Source organism: Lycorma delicatula, chromosome 9, assembly GCF_047948215.1.
Source record: "Lycorma delicatula isolate Av1 chromosome 9, ASM4794821v1, whole genome shotgun sequence".
NCBI lineage: Eukaryota > Metazoa > Arthropoda > Insecta > Hemiptera > Fulgoridae > Lycorma > Lycorma delicatula.
In genome coordinates, this window is record NC_134463.1 from 7,260,869 (window position 1) to 7,287,967 (window position 27,099).

Below are 27,099 nucleotides of genomic sequence, written 5' to 3' on the forward strand. Positions count from 1 at the left end.
CTATTAATATTTAATTGATATTGTGGATTTTATTATTTTCGTTATATAATTGGTCAAAGATAAAACAAAATTTATTTAATTCATACACTCAAATTTAGCAATAGCGAAGAATTGCCGGGTCCGCTAGTATATAATAAGAAAGTTACATTTTACTCTTGATTTCATTTAAAAAAATTGTCAGGTGGTCATGAGTGACCACCTGACAACACCTACATTTAAAATATAGGTTAGTTTTATTAATTTATTTTATTCAAATCGGAATGCTTCTAGAACATTTCATCTTTCAAGTTTAAGACTTTTTTGTTTAAATTTGATATTTTTCATTTAATAAAGTGATAAAAGTTTAAGGACAAATAAAGTCATAAAAACGGACGACTATTTATACTCGTACAAATATAACACTTGAAGTTGATAAGGGATTTATTTTTAGTAAAGAAAATCATTACATCTTTATTTTAATAATTTTATTATTACATTAAACGATAAACCTTCTATATAGGTTCTTCAATATAAGTACTCTAAGTTGTCTTCTCCGTCTGTATATTCTTGTACTAAAATATATAAACTTTTATGTATATCATTACTGTCGGATCTTATTTAATTATAGATTACAAATTATTATCTTCTCACCGACTGACGTTAGCGCATTACAATGTTGATTACTATTTTTAAAAGATATTAGATTTACTTCCATATACCAAAAGCCTACATTTTTATTTTTAATTAATACCATACCGTTTTATTTCTCATGTATAATTAAGATTTACAATTTTTTTTCTTAATTTTTCATTCGTAAATAAGTAAAAATTTCTATCCACCAGCTATTCCAGCCGATAGAATATCAAATTGTTGTCGGAATAAAAAGCATGTTTTCACCTGTCACAGGTGTAACACCTTAGGTATATAAAAACACGCGTGTATTCGAATGCAACGTTGTGTCAAAATTTCAAAGGAATCGGTGAAGAACTTTCGGAGATTTAAGATTTTGAACAAACGAACATTTACATTTTTATTTATATAGATTAATATCTAAAAGTTAAGGATAAAAAAAATATGTTAAAAGTTAAATCGAGTAAAAATGTTCGCTATCTAGTTGAAATATTATATAATACATTTTTTTTAAAGGGTTTCATTAACGGCACTAGTCAGACTTTCGTTCTTTGAAAGTAATTCATTACACAGTAAGCCTAATCGGTTAAAAGAGTTAAATTGTCATATGTATGATATATTCAAGCCTGTAAAGAATTCAAGGAAATCACTTTATCTCTTATTTTACCAAGTACGTATGGCATTAGACGCTTGTTTTTTTGTAAGAATACTATTTTGGAGAACCGGAAGTCCTATAACAAGTAGCCTGTGTATATTTGGTTATTTCACTTACAAATACACAAAATTTAGTTTTATTATAAATTCTTTATAAAATAGCGATTAAATTAATTATTTGAGAGTAAATTTTGTTACAGAATAATTATCTTAGTATATTTATTATTTAATAAAATGTAAAAGAAAAATATTGAATTTCTAGAACAATTTTTTTCTTTTTTTTAGTATTAGTTGTAGTGATAATGAAGACAAAAAAATGACAAAATGACATTCGAATTTTTTTTTAAAAAGAAAAGGATTCTCTGAATAGAAGAAAGCGAAAGAAAAGATAAAGAAAGAAAAAAATATCTGAAAGAGGAAAAAGATATCTGAAATATTGGTAGTAAAATATATATTGTCACTTTAGGTGGATTGAAAATTTATTACTGTAAAACAATTTGAGATATAACGCATTCACGATAACCTAAACAAAATGGTGTTATAATAAAATTTTGAACAAAATCGGTGAAAATATATTATTACATTTTCAAATAATAAAAAATAAAAGTTGAATCCAGTTTGTACTATCATTATGTAAATAATATTATCTGTTGTACGATTTCTTGAAATTAATTGAAAGTCAAGTAAAATGTCATATATATGTAAATATATATTTATTTTTTTACGACATATATGACTAGCATCTTCGTCGCAGCAGACCCGCGCTATGTAGTTGCTTGCATATCCCATCGCAGTCAGGGGATATTTATCCGGTGCCCTCTACACCCCTCTGTGTTCATTAAACTCACGCTTGTGAGAATAATAATGATAAATAAAAATTAAAGCCGGTTCAGTACGTATATAAAAACTATCAGTGTATTGAAAATTCTTCAGAACAATACTTTGGTGAGTACACTACCCGCTTATTGACTTTTAGATTTACCGTCGCGGGTTAGCTCGCGAAATACATAAACAGAATTACAGACATAAATTACCATGATAAAAATGTTACCAAATCTCATAAAAATTGATTCAATTACAGTAGGAAAAAATGTAAAAAAAAAACAATTTATGTTTTTTTACTACCTCTTAAAATAATAGAATTAAAAAAGAAACAGGAAAATGGTCTTCAGATATTTACCTGAAGAGTAATTTGCAAGCACAAATCGAGTCTATCTCTTTAGTATAATGTGGAAAATTTGCAATCATTGTTCGAAATTTTTCGCCTTTCTTCATCCCTTTCAAGGCCGAATTTCCCAAAAAATCTAGAAATTAGTTTTTAGATATTCACATAAAGATTGCACACCGATAATCAAGTTAATATCTTCATTTGTTACAAAGAAATTTTAAAAAAATTGTAAAATTTAATGTTACCCCATTTTAATCCTTTAAACTTGGGTTTTCAAAAAATCTAGAAAAATACATTTTTAAATATTCACATATAGATTACAGGTACCAAAAATCAAGTTGATATCTTCATTAAAAAAATAAAAATAATGATTATAGAAAAATTATTACAGAAATTAACAATAAAAATAGTAAATCTCATTGTTAAGCCATTTTAACTCTTTAAACTCGGAATTTTGAAAAATTCTTTCTTAGCGTGCAGTTACCGTAAAAAGTATATGTATACAAATTTTAATTAATTTACTTTCAGTAGTGTTTGATGGACGTTGATGAATCAATGAATCAGAACAAGTTACTATATACGTACAGATATATATATATATATATGTATATATACACACTTTAAACGGGGAGATGGTGTTTAGATTATTAATAGGTGAGAAAAGACGGGTAAAAGGAATTTTGTTGAAATTTTGCCGACAAAGGAAAAACAAAATAAAGCCAAAAGATTGTTTTATATGGATGAAAATTAGCTTGACAGATCGGAACTCTACCCGTTTGACACCCGGTAGTATCCCCTTGGAAACGCAGGGATCATGCTTCCGCGAACCGGTTAACTTAATAGGTGAAGGTTGTAAGTTATAGTAGATGGTTGTGGTTGGAAGATGCCATACGAAGGCTATAGTAAGTTCTGTAAATACACTGTTAGAAATATCTGCCGAAATATGCCGTGGCATCCTGACAGAGGCCAAACTGATGCCTGTTGTGTTATCGGGTTTAGAGGGTCTAAAAGAAGACCTCCGGTAAGCCAATCAGGGCTAGAAACGGAAGGGATGGTGAGGCGACCGGAATTGTTACAAAGGGGTGTCTTCCCCTACGCGGGTCAGGATGAAAAAGATTGTTTTATTCTTTAAAAAAAAAACTACAGTTATTTATTGATGTACGGGGAAGAAAATCTAACTAATCCCTTAATATATTCAATAATACGATTCCAATATCTATTAATTATACTTTAACTCATTAGCGACCTTTGATTATTTAAAATAATTAAACGCTTACTCTTCACTTCTACTGTACGTAAATTACAATATAAAAATACTGCAATTTACGTAGCTGACATAAAAGATTAATTTACATCACACAATTAGTAAATTAAATCGATTAATGGCATTGAAAACCGTTAACACTGCAAGTGGAGAGACCCATTTAAATGTTTCTGGTTGAATTATGGCAGAATAGTTAAGTGACGTTACAATACTTGCTTTATTTACCTGTAACCAGCAAACTCCATTCATTCTGTATATAACGGTTTAGTATTCCGTCGATTGATTTATTTGTTATTTTTTAAATTTCTGTCTGAATTTACATTTCCTAAATAATCGTTGTATTTATTGTAGCAATTATAAAGGTAAATATTATAGATGACAAAATTTTAGAATTACAGGAAAGTTGAAAAAAAAAGAAAAAAAAAACGCAGTGCAAAACAAAAAGAGTAAACTGTTTTTTAAGGGATGTAGGCGCTTTCTAAAGGAGACCCGAATTTTGATAAAAATATTTCTGTAACCTATATCATTGACACACACACACACACACACAACAAACACATCGTCAAAGTATATGAACTTATATGTGAAATTTATTAAAAAAAATATTCTTAAAGAGTTAAAAATGTAGAGTTAAGTTTAATATCTCAGTATTTGATTTAAAACACTCTTTCTCGTTTTATAACATTGACTGAAATGCTAAATATTAAACATACCACTGTATATTTTTATTATTTAAATTATATTTTTTATCTAATCTCCATATATATTTACTTACGGTCTAATGAAACAGAGATCTCTGTGAAAGCGTTAAACGTGGAAAGAAAAAATAAAAGTTAAATAAATAAAAAAAATTATATTTAAAAGAATGAATAATTAAATCATGCTGCTATATTGTTGCAATTTGCTATATTTAAAAAAAAATATCATTAAAATTAATAACAAAATGATATTATAGAATGAAATAAAACCTATTTTTAGGAATATTATTTTTTCTATTCAATATTAGAAAACAAAAAAAAACTGCTTCAAATGAAATTGCAAGATAAAGCAAAATCTCTTATTAATGATATAAAGTTGTATGAACTTCATGTAATAATAAATAATATGTTTTTCCTTTTTACTATTTTTAGATTCTCTAGTATTACACTTTGAAATAAGATAACAATTTTACATTTAAAAAATCTGATACGCCTATTAAATTGCATTTACACATTTTTTTTAAAATGAAAAATACGTAAAATTTTATTTCATTAATAACTTGGGATATATATATATATATATATTATTGTTATTATTGAATTATTATTTATTGTAAAACCTTTTTTACAATTAGAGGTTAATTATTAATAAATCAATTCATTTAAATTAATAAAAGATAAAATCCTCGTAAGATCAAATATTTTATTCATTAACATTTTTTTTTGGCTATAACTCTAGAACAAGTGAAAATAAACACCTCTTTGATGTATCATTGAAAAGCTCTCAACGAGGACTTATTCCTGCAGTTAAGAAAAAATCCAAAATCCAAATTGTTTTGGATTTTGATCTTTTTAGACACTCTTTATCTAGTCGATTGCAATCAAAAGAAGAGGTACACGACTAGATGTTACAACAGAGTCCTAAATCCAAAATTTCAACATCCTACGGCTAATCGTTTTTCAGGTATGCGAGATACATACTTACGTACAGACGTTACGCCAAAACTAGTCAAAATGGATTCAGGGATGGTCGATGGATATTTTCGTTGAAATCTGAAAACCAAAATTTTTCACGATCACAATACTTTCTTTACTTGGAATTAAAAATTTTGAAAATTTACATTTTTTAAATCGTGTACACTACGATTTTCTAGCATTATTTTTTTACATTTATAACTTTTACCTGATTTCCAAAGAATTTCTAGAAATCGCATCCGGACTGATTTCTAAGGGGATATCCTGAAAGGTAATCTAAATAAGTACATCAGTTAGTGCTTAAAGAGCATTTTACTGAATCACAAAACATCTCCAGAATGTGGTGGATTTCATGAGAATAGTGATAAAAAAACCATAATCAGAAAAATTAATTCAGCAACTAATAAACTGTAATGGTAAGGCAGATAATATATAAACTCTATCAATCACCACAATTATGGAAAATTCAATGGAATCACATTATCTAGAACCGTTGATGTAGCTTACTAAAAATGGATTCATGTTTTATAAATTCAACTTTTAGGTTGATGGTATGTATCTGGTTCTTTGTAGGTAGTTAACCGGAAATGATAAAGAAGTGATGGAAGATTCTTTGTGTGGAAAACATATTAATCGTTAAAGTTTAAAACATAAACTTATAAATGAGTAATAGTAACTTCATCCGGCATGTTTTAAATAATATTGATCCAGATAGATGTTGTGAACCGTGATAGAAAGTCACTGGCTGCAAGAAGCCAGTAGCTGTCAAACTACCCATTTTATTCCTGCGTGTCACCTGAAGTTTCTAAACTTTGACATGTTTGATACTGTTTGATACGTTTGATAATGTACAAGATAATTCACGGTTTAGAGTAGAGTATACTTAGCTCGAAGACCTCATCGGAGCTGTTAATTCGAGATGCTCCGTGAAATTCTCTTAAAGCCTATTCCTGTAAGCAGCATCAAATATAGGATAATGTTGAGGATATTATAGTTTACCGTAGGGTTCATTTATAAAATGAATCAAATTTAAGCTCTTTGGAAATGCCGAGTGATTAAGATTTGTCGTCGGGAGATTTTTCCTTTATATTTTATAGAATTCTTATTTCAGCGATAAACATTCTGATAATTAGCGTGTATTGTTAGCTTCCTAATTTATAAGTAATTACACTTTTTTACTAACCAGGGAGCTCCGCCCCATGGATCACCGACGCCTTCGTTATCTTCATGATAGTGAGAATATTAAATGCTTTACAGATATCCACTAAAGAAACACGATTAGTAATTTTAGCCCTCCGAGCTGGTCTACTGGTTAGCTCGTTGTCGCAAATCACTTATTTGACGGCTGATTTTCGAGGTCGAAGGTTAAAATCTTAGTTTTACACGGATTTAAATACGATTCAGTAGATACCGGTATATTTTGGAGGTTGTGGTTCAGTTAAACACACATCTTAGAAATGGTCGGCCTGAGTCTGTACAAAATTACACCTCATTTATTTGTCATACATATGACCTATCCTCTTCTCATTGAGCCAATTATACTTGAGGTTTGCTAATTATTCACTAGTTGAACAGATTGCAACATAAATTAGGAAAAAAAATTACTTCATTATAATTTTGTTACCATGATGATCACATAAATATAATAAACAAGTAAAAGAATTAATTACTATCATAGATCAAGGATAGGTTAGATCTAAAACTAAACCTTCCCTGGGATAACACGACTGTATCCTGAAAATCTAAAAGCAATCGGTCATTGGCTCCGCGTGATGCTATTACAAACAGGTCCACAAACTTTCGCATTTAAATGGTAAATTATTTAATATTTTTATAAATATAAATCATTTATAAATTTTAGGTAGATTTCATAAGAAACCTACCTATTATAATGGGTGCCATGATTCAACTTCCGAAAAATTTCTACATATCTTCGGGTTTCACATCCTCCAGACCACGAAACCACCGTCAGCTCAAAAGTTTACATAAACATATATATATATATATATATATATATATATATATATATATATATATTTCACTTTCTTGTGGACACGATGATAACTGCCGTAATTTTGCTCCAATCACTTTCAAATTGTTCTTTAAAAATTAAAACTCATCCCAAAATCTCTGTCGAGTTTGTTAACGGCTAAAATCGGATCATGCGGGTGAAAATGGGATCTTTTTTAAATAACAAAATATCGATATAACTTTCTTATTAAGTAAAATATCGAACTCGTTTAAAGTTCCTACTATTATTTGAATAAGGACCTAAAACTTATCTGAGTAAAGTTTTTTTATATCGCAAACCATTGGTGAAGGGGGTGGAAAAAAAAGTGGTTTCGATGACAAAAATAAAATCATACCTCCCTTAATAGGTACAGTATCGAATCGGTTTAAAGTGGCCTTTAGTCCACGTTTTCCTAAAACGTTTATCTCAAACAACTTTTGATATGATCAACCCTTACGGCAAGGGATGACCAAAATATTGCTGGAATTGTAAGAAGATGGGGCTTGTCGTATGCTAAACATGTGAAGCTTTTTTCACATGAAACCATTGTCGTATTGAGTAAATTTGAAGTTTTTCTTAACTTAAAGGGGGAAATCGTTTTTATCCCCTATTTAGCACCAGTGAAATCTACTTCCGCTTTACGGCGTACCGAAAGGGATTTTTTATAAATACAAATTATTTATATTTTTATGATTACATAAAATATAAAAATTACATAGAATATTTCATAAAATATTACATAAAATATTAAAATTTTTAGTATTTTAATTTTTTAATATAAATTTTAAATCTTAGCAGTATATATATATATATATATATATATATATATATATATATATATATATATATATGTATACATTCATTTAAAAATTAGCCCCTTAATAAAATCAACTGTTAGAAGTAATAACTCGATATTTTTATCTTTTTATTTCGTTTTAGTTTTATTAAAATTAAGAATAATGTGTATGTTACATAGTTATGAGTTCATTTCGACTGGAAATTATTATATATTTTTTCTTCTGTACTAATATTAGTCTTAATAACAATAATTTTTTATTTTGTTGACAAGTTAAAGAACTTAGTGTTACACGGTAGGGTAAACGCACGTACTTATTTATTTACCGGTACATGTCCATTACCTTGAGCACAATAAAGTTAGATAGCTGTACGTAGCTGTAATATGTTGCAACTACAGGAAAAGCTAAAATTAAGCAAGAGAAGTGCGGAAAAGTAAAACTTCTAAATAAAGTTATCTTAACTTTCTCTCGCTTAGACTTCTTCTCGTTCTATCTTTGTCTCTCTTTGTCGAGTTAATTATGAAATATCTTATCTTATGAGAAAGGATAAGAATTAGCATTAGTGTCTGGTTTTAATGATGAAACGGTTGAGTTAACACAAGCGGTATATAATCCTAAACAGTAAAACGTAATTTATTAAAGGATTTAATGTTATAATTCATTTCAGAAGCTACAAAGCTAAAGCCACTTTACTTTACTATGATATACTCGTAGTTAGTCAGATATCTTCAACCGGTACATTACTTCTAAATTTGGCTGTCTGTAATCTAAACCGCAGCGAATACTTCTAGCTCTTATGAATTCGGTATCTCACCTCTTCTATTTCATACTTCCTCCCGTTATTTTTGCGTAGCGTATAATTTATCTAGTCTCTGGAGGTCGCACAAACTAAAATGCGGTTACTTTTTACAATTTAAATAGAAAATTAATTTTCTCATCTGAAATTATTAACTTAAATTTTATTAGTAATATTATTACTTTATAATAATTTGATAAACTAACACTATATTTTTTTATTGTAAATTATTGTATTATTCAGCAGATTTATTTAAAATTTTAAATAATTTAATTTAATGCGGATAATTACTGAAATAAAAACCAAAGAAAATATTAAAAGTGTTTGTTGTTAAAAATTTATTTTCTAAAACTATTATTAAATTCAATTTATATAAAAAAATAAAAATAAATAAATAGATAAAGCTGATGCGGATAACAAGGGAATGAAATGACAATGATTTTATTTACATAAAGAGAATGGTAAAATAATTTTTTTTTTAAGATAAAACTAATTTTACAAAATTCTGCATTATTGATTATTACAAAAAAGTCCAGTTTTTAGAGTGCCTTTTAAAATTTCATAATAAATTCGAAAAAAAAACCAACCGGGTTGGTCTAGTGGTGAACGCGTCTTCCCAAATCAGCCGATTTGGAAATTGAGAGTTACAGCGTTCAAGTCCTAGTAAAGGCAGTTTTATACGGATTTGAATACTAGATCGTGGATACCGGTATTCTTCGGCGGTTGGGTTTCAATTAACCATATATCTAAGGAACGGTCGAACCGAGACTGTACAAGACCTACGCTTCATTTACACTCATACATATCAACCACTGAAGTAATACCTGAACGGTAATTCCCGGAGGCTAAACAGGAAAAAAATATTTATATAATAAAAATAATATTTATTTTTTTGGGCTCCACATCACCCCTTTAGCCATCCACAACCTACCACTGAAGTAAAGTTTTGGGAAGCTGGAATCACCTAGATAGGGAGAAAGTTAAAAAGAACAATTTAAAACCTTGTTTTGCACAAAAAAATTATAAGAAATAAAACTCATAGAAGATTAATATAGTTCATATAAAATAGAATAAAAAATTTATATAAAATAATGCTGAATAGGCTTACAAATTTCTTTAAAAAAACAAAATGGTTCTCCAAAGAAAAAAAAAATCACAAACACTAAAATTTCTCGAATATCAAGAAATTAAAAGTGTATCAAAATTGAAATATCTCGGCGAAATAATAAGACAAACTCTCTAGAAAAGGAAACGCTAAAAGAACAAACGCAAAAAAATGGCTATAGCTTCAACTTAACACCAAATTTATATAATAAAAAATTGCTTTCGCGTAATGCTAAACTCCGACATTACAAAACTGTTATTCTTCTGGAGGTGTTATATGGCGCTGTGTTTGCAAAATTTTTCGGATAAAGACCTTTTAAAAAAAAGAATTTTAAGAAACATATATGGACCCGATTACCAGACGGAATTTATAAACTAAAAACTGAAGTAGAAATTTATAACAAGTATAGAAAAAATAAAAGACACCATCCGGAGAAGAAGATTATAATTTTATGGGCATTTATACGGAATGAGCAAAACAAGATTAACAAAACAAATGAGTATTTAAATTTTATAATACAGAGCGATTGAGAAATAAATATACACTTTTAATAGCGTATTAAAAATTTATTTTTTAAGAGTCGAGATGATTAATAACATGATTATATAGAAGAATTCTTTAATTTTTTATTTATAAATATTCATTGTGTGCACCGTTTGTAACACCATAGATATCAACACAGTAGTCGAATTCGTCCCGAACATGTTGCAAGCGTATGCCGGTCAACGGTAGAAACAGCGTTTGTGATGTGTTGTTTTAAGTCGTCGATGTCAACAGGAAGAGGCGGTACAAAAGCTTTATCTTTTACATAACCACATAAAAAATAGTTGCAAGGCATTAAGTCTGGATTACGTTGTGGTCAATGCTTATACACCGTGTTTTCTCACATACACGACCAATTCAACGTCTGAGAAGGCGTTCATCCAGATAATTTTTAGAGGATAATTTTTTGGAGGTGGAACTTCATCTTGTACAAAAAGGAAGTTGTCACTATCTTCCTCGTGTTGAGACATTATCCGTTCGCTTAACATATAGATAAATTACTCCTGTTAATATCATTTTGTGAAAAAAGAACGGCCCGTTCACCCTTTCACGAGGTTCAGCTCAACAACCGCTCAATTTAGGGAAATCACATATATGTTGTAAACTTTCTTTTGGTTTTCCTGTACCCCATATTCTTTCATAATGTCTATTAACTTTTCCATTTATGTGAAACGTACATTCATAACGGAAAATTAGACGATGAAAATAGCCATCGTAATTTTCAACACGTTCTTGCAATGCCTCACAAAAATGTTTACCTGAGACTTTATCATCGACATTTAAACTTTGTACTAACTGTAATTTATAAGGCGTAATTTTCAAACGTTTCCGCAGAATTTTTCACACAATCGCTTGAGGAATTTGCAGTTCTAATTTTGCTGATCTAGCCGATTTGCCTGTGCTACGTTGATAGACATCACGAACACGATCAATTTGTTCTTCTGAAACAGGAGGTCTTCCAGAATTTTTCTTTTTGTACAGACACTCTGTATTTTGAAACTGTTTATTCCACTCGCAGATTGATTTTCTTGTTAGTGATGATTTACCATAATTTGTTCTAAAACGTCGCTGCGCGACAGTAACCAAGTTTGTTTTGGCCGATTCGAGCACAGAAAAAGCTTACTCAGCTGTAGTAGCAGCCATCTTGCTAGACTGGTAACATGACATATCAATCAATGACATTAGTTTTACTGGGAATTTTTAAAAAAATTCCCTGTAAAACCACTGTATTCACATACACAAGTTTAATTTTTTATAAGCTATCGAAACTTATATTTCATTTGTAATCATCCTGTATTGGAACTATTAAAACTAGCTGGTTTAAAGAAGTAGAAAACGATCTTAAAACTTTTAAAATATAAAATAAACCTGTTTAAATAGAGACCGATTTAGAAAATTAATCAATGAATCTAAGTTTCCAGAGATGAAAGATAAGAGGAGTATAAGAAGAAAGTGGACCGCGAGGAAGAAAAACAACAGACTGAAAAAATGAGAAATATATCGGGAAAACAAAACAAGTTCCAAATTATTATGAAAACGTGATCCTTAGTGGTCCGGATAAACAAAAAAAAAAATTGGTAAAGATGAAGGCCCAGAGCTAAGACCTTTGTGAAATTATCGAAATAAGGTATAAAAAAAAAAAAAAAATAAAATAAAAAAAAACAATTTACGATAGCTTACCCAACTGCTTATTAATGTCTACTTATTAATGAAATACCATTAACAGAACAACATCTGGAGAATCAGGAAGACAGTCATTATTTTTTTCTAATCAACTTGCTTGCTATGGAACCAATGAAGGTGGCTGCTGTATCCAAAGAAAAAGACAATTTTTTCTGGATCTAACATATGGCACTCGTAAACCAATATACATCGCTGAAAATATTTCATATTGAGAGTACCTTAGTAGCAAGTATAACATATCGAAACAACCGCCGATCATTCAAGGAATTAAGACCCCAGATACTAAACTCGGTCTTATAACAAGAAGACGCTTCAACAAAACTTCTGTTCGTCAAAAATGAAAAAGACATCTCTGAAACGCTTCGGTTAAATTACAAGTGTAGTTTATATTGTAATTGTATGTTGAAGCATAATATTTAAGCACTGGCCTGATCATTGTCTTCTACAGATGAAATATCGATTGAACATCTTGGAACAAGCGACAGATCCAAAAAAACAGTCCAAGGTTTCTGCTTGGTTTTGATGACCGAAAAAAAAGTTTATTAAACAACAGTTTGCGATCAAAGAAAACACCAACGTTCGTTAACTGCTTCTTCTCTGATCAAGCTTATAAAAATATTTAACTCTCATTGCTTTTCTTGAATACGTAAAAACAACGGTTTTTTTTTTATAAATTGAGGGACATTTAATTAACAATAGACCATTCATGTATTCTATTAGTGTCACTGTGCAAAATCAACCGATCATCTTTACAATTTACCTTAGCGAAGAATTAACATCATATGCAAATAAAAGGATCTTAGAAGAAATAAAGGACGCGATGTCATTTATGTAAATAATAATAATAAAATAATTTAGTAAACTGTCCCCTAGTGAAATATGTAAATATCGTATTAAAAATACATTTTGTCAATTATTACGTATATTATTTTAAATATAATGTTTTAAAGTAGTTAATAATTCAATGTACATTAAATGAATGTATAACATAATAAAATAAATCATTAATACGACATTAAATAATATAATAACTATAAATTAAATAATTAATAGTTAAATAAATACAATAATTAAATAATAATGCATTATTTCAGAATATTTAAAAAAAATTATTTTTATTAAACTATCTTTAATAGTAACTTGTACTTCCACAAAAGTCTGTGCTTCTTCTGGACTTTCTTTTTACTAAGTGACGTTTATTTCAATGACTAAAGTGGCAAACATATTTTAATAGTTTGAATTTTTAACCGATTTCAAAAAAAGAGATTATTAGTTTGACTGATTTTTTAATGTACGTTACCCAATATCTACGACGTTAGTAAACCGGTTTTGATAATTTTTTTAAATAATTTATAAAAAAATAAAAACCAATTTAAAAAAAAGCACTAAAAATTGCAAAAATATTTTTATTTATTAAATAAAGTAAAAGTATTTACAACACATAACTATTTTTGAAGTCCGTGCCAGCCAATTCAAGTTAAACAAAAAAAAAAAAAAAACCTCTGAACAATTTTTACTTCAGACAATACAAAATTGGTAAAAGAAGTTTTACGACAATAAAATGAGATCTACAAAAATATAACACAACAGTAAAATGCGACATACCAAAATATGATATAAGAATATTTTATAAATGTCCATATATTATTACCAATTATATATCCCTTAACGAATTCAAGATGAGGTATGATCATGAGACACTCTTATATGCTCTTGAGATCCCATTATACATTTGTGAATCCCGTTTAGCCGCCAACGGTCGGTTGAGGTACGAAATTTTGGTAACAATATGTTTAATTTGTGTTGGCTGGCATCGACTTCAAAAATATTTATTTGTTATTAACTTTTACTTTAGTTAATAAATAAAAATTTAATTATTTGCTACATTATAATACTATTATTTTGTGAAGTCGATTTTTATTTTTATATTTTATAAATTATTTTATTAAACTAATCTGATGTGAACATTACATGACTTCCTTGCTCGTCTATTAAATTGCATGTACACATTTTATTAAAGTGGAATGTACATAAAATTTTATTTCATTAATAAAGTCTGATATTTTTTCATATTTTTTTGTTGCTGTTATTATTAAATTATTAAAAAGAAGTTAAAAAAAAGGAGATCAAGTCTGATTCGTACCGATGTGCCTTCCCCTTGTAAGATTCAAATATTTCATTAATTAAAATTTTATTTGGCTGTAACTTTGAAATCACTGAAAATAAGTACTACTTATGATACATTGCTGAAATCTCTCAATGAGGGCTTTACTGCAGTTAAGCAAAAGTCCTGAATCCAATTTTTTTGATTTTGGGGTTTCTAAGACACGTTTGGTTCAGTAAATTGCAAATAAAAGGGAAGGTGCACAACTAGATGTTACAGCGTGCTAAATCCAAATTTCCAACATCCTACGGCTAGTCGTTTTTGAGTTATACGAGATACATACGTACGTACAGATGTCTCGCCGAAATTAGTCAAAATGGATTCAGGGATGGTCAAAATGGATATTTCTGTTGAAATCTGAAAACCGAAATTTTTCGCGATCGCAGTACTTCCTTTACTTTGTACAAGGAAGTAAAAATTTTTATTAAAAAAGTTATATTATTAATAAATAAAATATATTGTGAGTTAATCGTTGTTCTTAAAATATACATATATCTATGTATTCTTATACTGAAGAAAATCGATTTGGACAGTCCTGAAATATAAGGCCAAAAGCAGTGCGACACACATACGTACATACTCGTACGTAAGTACATACATACGTACATGATTTTTGCGTCTAGATGAACTATTTGGACCATGAAACGTAAAAATTTGCAAAAACTCCGATAGCATTTCTGACATGATGATCATACTTTCCCCTTTAATATAGCTATTCTAGCTACATTAGCCGGGAAGGTAAAAGGAAATTTCATTTTTCATAATACCGTGAGTGTTGTTTATAGAGCGTTGTTCGTTCTGTTATGTGTGAAGCAGATGTTATTAAACGCAAAGATAAATATATATTAGGATTTATCAAATCTTATATGTCGATATTGAAAAATTAATGAAGATTTAAAAAAAAGATACTGTACAATAAATAATAACTATTTTCAAATAAATTGTTTTACAATTTTAGCCTGCCTAAAAAATATTTTCAAAAATAATAATCTATATATATAAAAATGAATGTTTGTCTGTCTGTATGTCTCTAATGCCTTCCTAAACCGTTCATCCGATAGCGATGAAACTTTGGGGAACGGTTGGACGCATGCCAGGGAAGGTTTCTGAATTAGTTTGGACCCTCTAGATGTCGCTGGCGTCGAGATATTTCGAAATATTGTATTTATGGTCCGATTTGCCTCATATTCAGAATACGTGTTAGTTACATGAAAAGAATTATCTATGCAAAAAATGAACCCGCTAGATGGCGCTGGGATATTTTGGAGATGGCTTGGGACCAAAAAAACGAATGGACCGATTTACGCGCGGGCAAAAGGGAAAAAGCGGAAAATTCGGAAAGAGAAAAGGGGAAAACGGGAAAGTGTAAAAAGGAAACTGGGAGAGGGGTGATGAAGGAGAAGCGTGAAAGGGAAAAGGGGAAGGAGAATAAGTGAAAGGTAAAATTTGTGTAGTTAAGTTTTTTTAATTTTTTTATCAAATTTTAAATTGTGTTCATTTATACTCTCTCTCCCCCACTCTTCGGCAATAAAGCAGCATTGCCGGGTCTGCTAGTATTATTCATAAAAAAGAAAACTATAAACTATTTGCAAATACTTTTACAATAATCATACTTAAGTTTTGAAGAAATATTTATTTTCAAGTTAAAAAATTAAAAAAAAAAAAAATTTAAATATTTATACGTTTTAAACGTACGGAACTTTTATTTTTACTTTATCCTTAATATAACGTACAAATAGTTTTGGTAAACAATAAAAGGAGTACAATTACGGCAGAGAGAAGGTAGTAAATAAAATTTTCATTGTAAAAGAATATTTGCCTTTTTAAAGTGGATTCCAACAGTAATATATTTTTATTATTTTTTTTGAAATACGAGTACATATAGCAGTGACCTTTTCATGAGCATTTCAGTATTAGAGATATGAATTTGTATCTTCAAAAGAATTCCTTTTAGTTGTCGCATTAAAAAAAGTATAATTTTCCGTATGGTGTGTGCGCGTGTTTGAATGTGCATTTTTATAGCTTTTTTTTATTAAAACCAATATAAGCTTTTTATTAAAAAAATGTTTGATTTATTGTAGAATTTTTATTATTTTTATTTCTGAAATAAACATTTTCTTCCGGTTTTGAAACATTTTTTAACTAAAATTTTTAGCTTTAAAAATAATAAAATATTCATTAATAATATAGTATTCATTCGGTGGATGAAGGCATTAATTGATGAAAATCCATCATAAAAATAAGAAAATAAATAAAATATAAAAAAGAAGAGGAACAATAAGAAGTGTACACTTGTATCACTAATAAAGACTGTCGGTCAATTCAGAAAAAGGGAGTGGTACTTACAAGGTATGAAGCCCGTCTTACATTCACATGTTCAACGTCAGTGAACTGTTCAAATATAATTGTTCATTTAAAAGTAAATTAAAATTTTTAATTTTTTTAATTTCCGATGACTAAAAGGTTCAGTTTCAAACCTTTGTTTTCAACATGAAGTACTTTAAAATTGCCATTAAGAACATGATTTTCATCAGTTAAATGACAGGCATAATTAGAAACCCTCTTGTTATTGGAAAAACTATATTTGTGATCCCTTATACGTTTCTCAAAAGTTCGACTTGTCTGTCCAATATAAACGTTATCACAAGGACCACATTCCAGTTTATAAACGCTTGATTTGTTTAGGTTTATCAGTTCTTTTCTTTTTTCTGTTTAGCCTTCGGTAAATACCGTTTAGATAATTCTTCAGAGGATGAATGAGGATGATATGTATGAGTGTAATTGAAGTGTAGTCTTCTACGTTCTCAGTTCGACCGTTCCTGAGATGTGTGGTTAATTGAAACCCAACCGCCAAAGAACACCGGTATCCACGATCCAGTATTCAAATCCGTGTAAAAAAACGGACTTTACTAGGACTTGAACGCTATAACTCTCGACTTCCAAATCAGCTGATTTGGGAAGACGCGTTAACCACTAGACCAACCCGGTGGGTTAAGAATAGCAAAACTAGAACTGATAAACCTAACTCGCCGGGTTGGTCTAGTTGTGAACGCGTCTTCCTAAATCAGCTGATTTGGAAGTCGAGAGTTACAGCGTTCAAGTCCTAGTAAAGCCCGTTATTTTTACACGGATTTGAATACTGGATCGTGGATACCGGTGTTCTTTGGCGGTTGGGTTTCAATTAACCACACATCTCAGTAACGGTCGAACTGAGAACGTACAAGACTACACGTCATTTACACTCATACATATCATCCTCATTCATCCTCTGAAGAATTATCTAAACGGTAGTTACCGGAGGCTAAACATGAAAAAGAGAGAGAGAGTTTTGCTATTCTTAAAAAAATATGTTTTTTGATTTTCCACAAATTTAAAAAAAAAAAATCACGGCAGCTGTTTCGTTGCATAGCACTTTCTTCAGACGATAAGTATTTATTCTCCATTAAAAATCAATGGCAAAATAATATTTAAAACAAAACGTTAAATTTATTTTATATATTTTTTAAATTTTATATTAGTTAAGTTTAAAAAAAAAAATTAAAAAAGGAAACACCAGAAAGTTTTTATTATATAATAAAAAACTAAATTCTTTAAAATAACAATTTTCTTTACTTTTTTGTTTTTAATTAATTATTTTTAATCAACTTTTGATTAAAACTTTTATCGATTCGACAAGAATTATCACTTTCTTATTACCGCTACAAGCGCAGTAACACAACTAAAATAAAATTATTAAAATAAATTAAAAATGATTAATATTTTACATTATATTTTTTCAAAATTGAAAAATAAATTTTCAGTTTTCTTTTTCTAATTACTAGGTTTGGTTATAGTCTTTAAATTTTATACGGTTACTTGTTTAACAGATTCAAAAGAAAATTTAAAACACCTAAAAGATGAAGTAACCTCAATTATAATACAAAACCCTTTTCTCTGATCCCGATTGAAAATTCAATTTCTTTGGGTCAAAATGTATTTGCAAAATTAAAATTTTTATCAAATACCAGAACTGCCCTTTTTGATAAAAAGATGGTAAGCAGGAAGAAATTATGTTTAATAAAAAAAATTAATGAAAACGTTTTCGTAATATAATAATATTTTTTTTTGTTTGGGCGAGGGAGGTGGAAATTCATTACGCACGGAGTGTCGGGCTCCCACCGGTAATCTTATCAAACCGCCATCAGCAGACTTCCGACTAAAACCACCCTCCTTTCTATCAGGATTCGCCCCTAACTATTTTACACATTACTTCAAGCCGAATCCTGCTATCCTAGCCTGAGAAGGCATTTATCTAGTTTTCATCTTTTCAGGACTCTCCAGGTCTTTCTTCTTGGCTGTGAAAATGCTTCCAACAAATCGGGCCGCACTCTCCCAGCTACTCAGATCCCGGAGAATTATCGCAACGACATTTTGGAGGCTCTGCTCCGAGATCCGCCTCTAGTGACCCTAAATCTACCGCCCGCCGTGCGTATTTGAAAAAGGTGTGTACGGTGTCGTTCCGTACACCGGAGCAGTAGAGGCAGTCGGGGGACGGCGCTTTCCCTATGGCATGGAGATAAGCGTGGAAGTACCCACGACCCGTTAAAAACTAGGTCACTTATTACACCACCTCTCTATGCTGTCGGTCTGTCCACGGTCTGATTAGAAGAATAAGCCTTTCGGTCCATTGTCCTTTGGTCTTGCGGTCCCAGGTCTCTTGCTAGGCGAGCAACGCGCCAGTCCATTCCTTTCTAGTGATGGTCTCCCAATCTTCACCTGCCCGTTTCCTCCTGTAGGCCGCCTAGCGCTCCCTCCAAAAGATCAATGGGTATAACACTAGCGACTACCAGAATGGCAGTCATGAAAACCGTCCGAATAATAATAATAATAATTATAATTATTGTATAGTTCAAGTTTTCCACTGCTCCACACTTTTCTTTATAAAATAATTCTATTCACTGAGATGTTCATCACACACAGTATTACAAATAAAGCACTGGTGATAGTTCTATTAGTGGTACGTGGACGAATGGGATGTACACATAAAGAATAAATACATTCCTGGTAATTTTCATAGTTTATTATGTGATGCGAGTCTACAAATGTGTTTCTGTGTGTGAGAGAGAGAGATGGTGAGAGAGAGAGTGAGTGTGTGTAAGAGAGAGATCATAAATATATATTCTAATACAGAAAGGCAGTGGTTATAAAAAAACGATTACGCGCTGAAACCCTTACCATATAAACCCTTTTCCATTTACAGGTTTTAGTAACTCATAGAGTTACAAGCATCTTTAAAGTTTATGACATATATAATTCTTTATTGCTGTGCGACAGTATTTACATGTTTATGTATAGTATATGTTTGTACGGAGAATATAGTATAATATATATGTATTATAATGCTCTTAAAAGCAACTTCCATTTGTTTATTACCTTCTGACTGCCCATGCAAAATATGATGTTTTTATGACATTCTAGATAGTTGCAATTTTTTTGAGAGGTTATCCTTGCCTTAGAAGATACAACAACAATAAAATTAAGATTTTTTAATAGGATAAGATAATATATATATATATATATATATATATATATATATAAGATAATATAATATATATTTTTTAATTAGATAAGATTTTTAAAGTGTCAAAACTTTCGTGTTTTAAATTATTAAATTAAAAAAGTTTTTTTTAAATCTATATAAAAGATGCAGCCGAAAAATTTGCGCGAATCTGAAATGCTTATGTTATTCAACAGGGTTATGATGCAGTTGATAACATATTAAGGAAAAATGTGTCGAAGGCTGTAAACAAAATCTCTTATCTAATTTACTAAAATCGTTAAAATTAAGTTACTTTTTTTTTGACGATTTGTTTATAAAACGCAATCATTTAGTCTTCTGACAAGCGGCAGGTTCTTTATACCGCTCAGTACTGTCTCCAAGCCTCGTCCTTCGTTTCCTTGTCGTTGACAATCTTCACTTTATCTATTAACTTCTTCCTACAATATTTTCTGCATCTACTACTGACCTTTTCTATGAAATTGTGAAGAATCACTTTCTCTAACCAAATGTTCTAATCGGTTTTCTTTTCTTTTGTATACTTTCTACAAAAGTGCTCTTACTTCAATATCCTTTCCGATATTTTCTCATTCTTCACTTTATCTGTCCATTTTACTTTCTCCGTCCTACGTATCCATATTTCAAAAATTTCAATCCAATCCCTCTTCATTTTCTTTACAATCCATGCTTCACTTCCATAGAACAAGACACTACAAACGTAGTTCATAGGTTTTTTTTTAATCTCCGGGACCACCGGGTGCTTCAGAAGATGAAATGAATTAAAATTTTTTCAGCGTGTGAAAATACCATGCCTGACTTAACCAGGGACCTCGGATGAAAGGCCGAGACGCTACCACTCGCGCCGCGGAGGCCGGCATAGATAGAATTTGGGTTACCTCTTTCTTAACTCTGCATAGTAAAAGACTATTATTACGTAGTAAAAATCTTAACAAAGTAAAAGTTTATATAAAAATTATAGTAAACTAATGAAAATCATTAATCAAAAAAATCATTGTTGTTACCAATAATTAATAAATAAAGAAAACATATTTACTATAAGCTATAATAGTTATAACTATTATCTAACTAACCAGACTAGTTACAATATTTTATTAATACGAATATGTTAATTAACATAAAAAATGTTATTAATTAAATAATTATAAAAATATTATGGACTATTCTTCGCAGGAAGACAGACTTTTCGTTATTTTATTTTGTTTGAAAAGATTTCAAGTCATGCTAATCTAAAATTTTACAAAATAAAAACCTTTGATCATAAAAAAAATAGTTACGCGTCAAAAAAGCACTACAATAAAAAATTTTAAAAAAACGTTACAACTCACTCACCAAGTGACTCACTATAAGCAGGTATGAAAAATACACCACTGCAGTCACACCTCACCACACCACACCACACCATCCCTTTTTTAGACCTTAAATTGAGCGTAACTCAACCGATCTTCATCAAATTTTCACAGGCACAGCTTCAGATACACTTCTACAGCATATCTGAATTTTAGTAAAGTTTATCTACAAGTAAAGTTGATCAGTAAAATTAATAGCGTGGAAAGTTTTGAGCTACAGAATTTTATATATAGGCTTATATACATATAAATAAGGTAATAACTCGATTTTAAGTAAATTATATTTTCGTACTCCTCATACCGAAAAACGTAAAGAATATTTATTTTCACCCCTCCCCCCCGCTACTTACAACCATGCGACCGAAAGTAATATCGTACTTTTCTTCGAAAAATCGGTAAAAAGAGACGAAAATAATTTTAATACACTGAAAATTCGAAGTCAAGACTTGTGAGAGTTTATAGTTAATAAGAATAGTTCAAATTTTATTTTAATATAGAATTTGTTTAAAAATAAAATCAATTACAAATTAAGTAAAAAAAAATATTAATATTTTTAAAAATGCACAAGGTAATGTATCTAAATTCTTTACCAAAAGGTATTAATTATCATAAACACAAAAAATAAGTTTAAAAAACCTAAAAAATAAAAAAAAAACACTTACAGAATAACTAATATTGAAGTTGTAAAAAGTAACTTGTCTAGGTGGGTCTCGAACATGATCGCCCGGTTAACTCAGAACCTGGTGGGTTAAGCCTCGCGGCTGAACCAGTCTGCCGACCGTACAAGCGAAATTTTTTCTATGTAAGTTGTGAAATTAACCGTCGCCTCTAGTACCGTCACACCCGCGCGAATTAAGTACGGTATGCGCGCGCGCTTTAGTTAGTTGATTTAAATAAACAAAAAAAAAATTATATTTAAATAAAATGATAATGTTTTAAATTACGATGGGTGTGTGTAAGCCGTACATCAGAAACAATCCACAGTTGTAGGACTTTACGGGAACGCGGCTTTAGTCGCATGACGACTAAACCTCCGTAAAACTCTCGTTCTAAAACTACGTGAAACAAAAATCAGAATGAATTATTCTTTTTATAAATAAATAAAAAGATTTCTCATATAAGGAACACATTTTAAATATTACAAAGTTTTAAAAAAATAGCTCGTTGAAATATCTAGAAATATTATATATTGTTTAATTAATATATCTCATGAAGTGTGCAACGCTCTCCAAATGATAGTATAAAGTATTACATCGTTTTCAATAATCGATTATATTAACGTATTATAATTTTTTTCTAACTCGGTTAAATATCTACAGTCTGTTCCCCAGGAAAAATGAATAGTTGTGTTGAAAGTCTATAATCGACTTGAACGAGAGAAAGCCCTGTAGCAATTAATTCCTTTATATTTAGTTTATTCTGGTTGGCTATCTGTAATAGCTGTCTATGATAAATGATAAAATGAATTAGTGCATATTAAGTAGCGTGTGAAAAAAATTTAGTTTCTAGGACCAGAACTTGAACCCAGGATCTCTGGTTGAAAAGCAGAAAAGCTACTACTTCGCTACAGAGATAAGCTGGATTGTAAATAGTACGGAGAATACTTATTTTAAAAAAATTCATGTTATAAAATATTCTTCTTATATTATTAGTTAATTTTGCGAATATAAAGATAGTATTTCAAAAGTATATCTAAAATATTATCCAGTGGTAATAGAATCAATATCTGTATATCTGATTTTAGAGAAGTTTAAATAATCTAAAGAGAAAGTGAAACTATACTCTGAGAATTTACGAAAAGTAGTATAAACTATAAAATAATCGCAAGAATCTGATTCTTGGTTTTATGATCGGAAATTGACAGAGATCAGTTTCTGTAGTTTTTCTACTACTTGTATGTAGTAATTAATTAATAATTTTATATATTTTTAGGTCGTTTAAATTTGTACTCGTATTATTTCTTAACTACGAATTTAGAGTTGGATTATCTATAAAGTGCTTCCTTAGGTTTGTAGTAAGAGTTTTGTAAATTGTAGTTTACTTTAAATAAGTTTGAAAGGTTCCAGTATTGTGGGATATTTTGGTCATTAAAGTGATTGTCTTTAAATAAAAATGTGATCAACGTGAGACTGGACAAGGATTACTACTACTGAAAACTTTAATTGGCTATTTGTTTTTAGGTACTATAAACACTAATAATTACAAAAAGAAAAAATCGAAACACCACCTACGATTTCCTTAAAAAAAAATCTGATGTGGGCACTACGTGACTTTCTTGTACGCCTATTTAAATTACATATTCACATTATTTTTTTTAATGAATAGTACATAAAATTTTATTCCACTAATAAGTTCTGATTTTTTCCATATTTTTTTTTATTTTTATTATTGAATTATTATTTATTGTAAAAGTTTTTTTAATAATTTTGAATAAATACTTAAATTTATTATTAATAAATCAATATACTTAAATTAGAAAAAAAAGAAAATGAGTCGGATTCGAACCGATGTGCCTTCCTCCTTGTAAGATCCAAATATTTCATTAATTAAAATATTATTTTGCTATAACTCTGGATACATTGAAAAAAAAGCACCAGTTACGATATATGGTTAAAAAGATCTCAATGAGGGCTTATTACTGCAGTTAAACAAAAGTTCAAAATTCCAAAAAATTTGGATTTTGGACTTTTGTGGACATTTTTGGCCAAGTCGATTGCAATCAAAAGGGACGGTGCACAGCTAGATGTTACAACAGGCTTAAATCCAAAATTTCAACTTCTATGGCTAATAGTTTTTGAGTTATGCGAGATACATACGTACGTACGAACAGACGTCATGCCGAAACTAGTCAAAATGGATATTTCCGTTGAAATCGGAAAACGGAAATTTTTCGCGATTACAATACTTCCTTTACTTCGTGCAAGGAAGTAAAAATTACACTAATGACGTTGTATATTTATTGTCTTGTAACTACTGAAGGACATCACATTATCAAAGAATTGATTTACCCATCTGACTTGCATTCCTATAGACTCGTAAGCTTAAAATTTATTAATTAACCTTAGTAATAATTTTTATTTTATTAATATTATTTTTTTAATTGTGATTTGAGAAATTGAATTTCTGGTTTTACATAACTGAAATTTATTTTCAACAGTCAAAATGAAAACAAGGAAGAAAAAACTAATATATAATTAAAATAGGGTCTTATATATAAAAATGACACTACGTTTTCACAAATTAAAATTTTTTATTTCATTTTATAACTTAAAGAGGGCGTTACCTTAAACCGTTAATCTTGAACAGGTCATAATTAAGCCGGCCTCCGTGGCGCGAGTGGTAGCGTCTCGTTTTTTCATCTGGAGGTCCCGGGTTTGAATCCCGGTCAGGCATGGCATTTTCACACGCTACAAATCATTCAACTCATCCTGTGAAGCAAAACCTAACGGTGGTCCCGAAGATTAAAAAAAAAAAAAAAAAAAAAATGGGTCATAATTAAACACGGTAAAAAATTTTTAATTTTGTCATTTACAAAGAGAGCAAACTGTCGTTTAAGATAAGGGAACAGGAAGTAAATAATGCGATGTTCCACAACATTGGAAGTTTACTTATTAATTGGCTGATCCGCTTCCTTCATACCGTCTTCAACAAATAGTAATTGTGAAAAATAATCAATCATCGTTGTTAAATATATTTTTAGTAACTTTACCGCCTTTCATCAATCCATTATATACGATAAATTCATTGCTTATACATGATTAGTTAATAAAAATTATTAACTTAACCATCTAAGCCAGTGGTAATTATAAACAGTTACAGACTCAACACTGATTTTGATGAAATTTGGAATATACCTAATTTAGGACCTAAGTTATTCCGTTACGATTGAAATTATTCTCGGCAACTCCTTTCACACGAGTTACGTCTTTCGTAATTAACACAGTACCCGCACCTAAAATTTCGTAATTCAGCATCGTACAAGTTTAATGTATATTATTTTCGGAGTAAATAATTTTGTTTTAATGTAATTAAGTTAAAAATGAGATTAGATTCACTTAAGGCTAAATTAAGTTAGGTTAAGTGCAATATACAGTACATTATTTACGGAATAAATAACTTGGTTTAAGCGGACTTTAATTGAGTTTAGTTAGGTTTTTGGTGATGGTTAAGGTTAAGCTAGATTATTTGGTTTATAAATAATTTATAAATTTGACGAAACCTTACCGTCATTTATCTGATAAAGTTACAATTCAAATTAACCTAACCTTAATTATTTATTATTTAATAGGGTATAGTTGTGGAACCAGTTTTGTTCCATTTTTTCAGATCAAAAAACATATGAAACAATAAATTTTTCACCTTAATTTTATGTTCCAAGAATTTCAGTATAACTTGATAAAATCGTGGAGCAGAAATCAGGGCGAAATTTTTCGCAAGATGTACATGGAAAACGAAGAGTTTCCGAACCCATGTATACATGAGCATTTTTCTTTAATTTTATTTTTTTACGTGTTTCTTATGACATATTCTGAATGCATATTAATACTTGGAATATACCTAATTTAGGACCTAAGTTATTCCGTTACGATTGAAATTATTCTCGGCAACTCCTTTCACACGAGTTAAGTTTCTCGTAATTAACACATTATCCACACCTAAAATTTCGTAATTCAGTATAGAGGGTAGAGAAATCGTCCGATGTGTAGAATAAAAAGAGAGAGATAATGAAGAACGGAAATCAACAAATAAATTGAAAAAGAAAAATCCAGTAGAAACAACAATTTTTCTAGAATAGGAAAGACGGTTCGGACAATAGAAACCAATACTCTTGAACGAGCAAATGGGTAGATCAGCTGCTGTTATTAGAGGTCAAGCCCTAAGTCCGTAGATATAAATACTGCCGAGGACCAGTGAACTTCAGTTCATTGTGTGATAAATGGGAGGATACTGTACAGGAGCATTAGAAGTGACTGTGCGGTAACGGTCGAGCGAAGAGTAAGTCACTAGAGTATTCCGTTTTGGGATAGTGTTCTTGTCTGTGGTTAAGTATGGAAAGCTATTGGTGAGTCGGTTATGAAAAGTGGTGAAGATGACGTAATTCATTAATAGAAGTGTGTGCTAGTTTCCTTTTCTAAATATTAGAAGCAAATAATTCTTTATTATACATTTTTAATTATGTTATTTGTAATATAATAACATTTAATTTTGTATTCATTTTTATTAGATATTGTAAAATCAGAATTGTATTTTGCGATTTATAATTGACTTATTTTATCCATAATAATCTATTTAGAATACAAATAAGAATTTTTACTTGTGCTATTTCCCAATATCTTTGTTGAACCGCGAACACGCACGACAATACGCGTATATATAATACAAAATAAATACCCTTACTTTTCTCTAGGAAACAGATATTACTTTTCTTTAAATATCTTTTTCATTACGTTCGATCTTGTAATAGTTTAATATTTTGAATTCTGTATCTTTAAATCGTTTATCAATAAAAATATTAAAACATAAAAATGTTTATCATAAACATTTTGATACGATATTATGTTAAACATAATATCGTTTAACATAAAAATATTTATGCTTGATCTTCCTTATAATCTAGATTTATTATTTAAAAAATTCATCAATGTTTAGGTAGGGTATTGGTGGAGGAAAATTTATCATTCGTTAATTTTTTATAAAGATATTAACATCTCCAACGCGGCTTCGCCCGC